This window comes from Penaeus vannamei, chromosome 1 (genome assembly GCF_042767895.1).
Source record: "Penaeus vannamei isolate JL-2024 chromosome 1, ASM4276789v1, whole genome shotgun sequence".
Lineage (NCBI taxonomy): Eukaryota > Metazoa > Arthropoda > Malacostraca > Decapoda > Penaeidae > Penaeus > Penaeus vannamei.
The window spans coordinates 23,506,820-23,510,224 of record NC_091549.1 but is presented as its reverse complement, the minus strand read 5'-3'; positions in this window follow the sequence as shown (position 1 = coordinate 23,510,224).

Genomic DNA, 3,405 nt, shown 5'->3' with positions numbered 1-3,405 from the left:
TAGGTTTACGTGGAACCATGGTTGTCTTCAAATCTTTCCTTTCCAAACGTACTTTCCAGGTCAAAACTGCCTCTTCCACGTCATCATCTTTTCCTCAGTTCGACGGCGTCCCACAAGGGTGTGCTTAGTACCACTTTATTCCTTCTTGCTGTAAATGACATAGTCTCAGTCCTGCCACCAGGAGCCCGGGCATCACTATATGCTGATGATTTAACCATCTACACCTCTGGCACATCTATACTAGATTTCTGTCAATTCCTTCAGTCTGCAATAACATCAGTATCTTCTTGGGCCACTAACCATGGCTTTTGCTTCTCAATCTCCAAATTTTTCTCCATCCTTTTCTCTTGCTCACGTAAGGTCCCCAGACCCCCACTCTTCTTATATAACGCTCCACTCCAATACCGTTCTTCTGGCAAATTCCTAGGCGTTATATTTGACCCCAAATTGTCCTGGCGAGACCATATCTTGTACATAAAAGAAAAAGCTCAACGCCGCCTCCGAATCTTACTAACTCTTTCCCACATATCCTGGGGCTCAGATCGCAAAACTCTCCTTCATCTTCATGTTACATTGATCCTCTCCACTCTAGATTATGGATGCCATATCTACTCCTCTGCCTCAACCCCCCTTCTTGCTCACCTTGATACAATCCACCACTGCGGTCTCCACTTAGCCCTAGGCGTCTTCTGCTCCTCTCCAGTTGAGAGCCTGTATACTGAGTCTGGGATGACATCCCTTTCTCGACGCCGAGCCCTCCTCTCTCTCCGATGTTATGCTCTATTCTGCCAACATTCCCTTACCAAACTAAATATCACACAATCCCTGTTTCCTACCTTTACCTCTTCTCCACGTTTACCTACTCCTTTCTCCATATGCATTGATACCCTCCTCTCCCATACCCCCTTTCTCCACCTCCGACCTCTCCCATTTTCTATCCATTCCATTCCTCCATGGCTTATACCTTACCCCATATTTGCTCCTCTGTTTTCCCTGACCCACCAAAATCAGATATTCCCCCTCTATCCTTCTCACTCATTTCCTTGACCATGTCTCCATTCATTCCCCCAGCATTCATGTTTACACTGACGGTTCCAAATCCACCTCAGGAGCTGGATTCGCAGTAACCTTCCCAAATCACACTTTCAAATACACCCTCCCTTCTGAATCTAGTGTCCTTACTACAGAACTATGCACTCCTCTTTGCATTAAAACGCATTTACACCCTTCTTCCTCTTTCACTGTTTTTACTAACTCATGGAACTCATTAACCTTCATAAAGTCTATGCACTCGACCAATCCCCTTGTCTGTAAGATCCAGAACTGGTTGTTCTACCTATCCGCACGCCATAAATCTGTCAGATTTTGCTGGGAGCCCAGCCATGTTGGAATCCCTGGCAATGAACTCTAGCACGCTAAAGCCGCTATGTCCACATCACACCAACCACACTTCTCACATATTCCAGCTACGGATTATTACCCTCACTTTAAAACCTTCTTGTATACCCGATGGCAATCTTTCTGGTCAAGCCTCCACAACAATAAATTACATACTGTAAAACCATCATCTCTTCGTCATCTCCATTTCACCGGAACAGACGTTGGGAGACGGGCCTTGCTCGCTTACGTATTGGCCACACTCGCCTAACCCACGCCTGATGTCACGCTCTGACCCGCCCCTATGTCCCCTATGTAATGCCCCTCTTTCAGTTCCACACATTCTGTTGTCGTGTCCACGCTTTACGAAAGCCCGCATCTCTGTTTTCTCCCACTTATCCTCCCTTCACCGACCGACCTCCCAACATATCAGACATTCTTACAGAATCCCACAGCTTCTGCCTTGACCTGTTCTCCTTCCTCAGACGTATAAATATCCTTCACTTGATCTAATTCCCTTACCTAAATTACCATAACCTATCTCCTTATCAACTCCCTTAACCATCTTTAACCTTTCAACATTATTCTAGATAGTTGAAGCATAGCAACTATCACCTGCCATCACCCTTTACTATACCTTCCTATAGTGCTATATGACCTTAGATGTCTGGTACATTTATTTCGCTTTTAACCATTAACCCATTAACCATTAAAACTAAAGAAGCATAAATTCCAGCATTACTGAGGACAAGATGTCATTAAAGCGAGCTAGTATCAGTTATAAAACATATGGCACTTAGTACAATTCATAATCCTAGATTGAATTCCGTGTAGAGCGGCCAAGTAACACGTCAAGTAAAAGGAGGTGATGTTTCAAAAGAACACAACGATATGCTCAAATTCAAAGAATGTAGTGAAAACACAAGCAATAATGAACTAATTACGAATTAATATACCACATAAAAGAGATAAGACAATATAACTTTGTACATTCGCAACAACAAACATGAATAATATACGCCGGATAACCGAACAGAATAACTGAACAAACTGACATGTAGTCATTTCCTGTGAGAAAAAATATAAAAATTACTAAACTGTGTTGCGTGTGGACGACAATAATGAAATACAAATAACACAATAATATTATATCAATTAAAGAATGGTTAGGGCAGGGGAATGAGGCATGAGTGTTTAGGTTGGGCAATAATTAATCTGGCACTAAAGAGGTACACTTACTTATAATAGTAGCGAGGAGGTATCGGTGGTGTGGGGTAGAACTATGACATTATGGCTGTGCTGACGAGGGCTCGTGAAGACTTTCTTCTCCCCCTTTCCTCTTCCGTACCTTCTTCATCCCCTTCTGTCCCGTTCCCAAGGTGTGAAAGCCGTGCTGAGAGGATGAAAGGCTGGCTTTGTGTCAGTCATGAACGGCCTCCAGGAGCCATGGGCACGGTATACCCTTGGTTAATCGCCTAGTCCTTACCCCTTATGGTGACTCTGAGGGGTAGACCGTTCTTTTCCTCATTTCATTCAGGCTCACCATGGCCAATAATGAATATTCTTTACTCTCAGTAAGGGCATTAAGGATTACCCCTTCATCAACCAGCCTATCTAAATTCGATTTTGATGGTTTTCCGACCCCTGTCTCTCCTTTTACCACATACTAATACTTCCTCGATGTCTACTGACAACTCTATCCATCCTGATCCATCTAGGTCATTACTCAAACTTCAGAAAATACCCCTTCCTTTCTTTCAACATTCTTCACTCCTACTACACAGTCTTCTTCATTGTCTATTACTACCTATTACTACTCCATCTTTGATGCCCCCCCCCCCAAGTACTACTTCACTCTACACCACCCCATATTCCTCCCGCCCTCGTCCTTCTGCAAACCTTTTAAGTACTCTCTATGGCCCAGCCAAGTGGGATCGATTCTTTGTGATCCCCCCCCCCCCCCAGCCCTTTTAACTGAGAATACTTCTCTTACAACAATGCCTCCAACAACAAGTAGGCAAAGTTTCC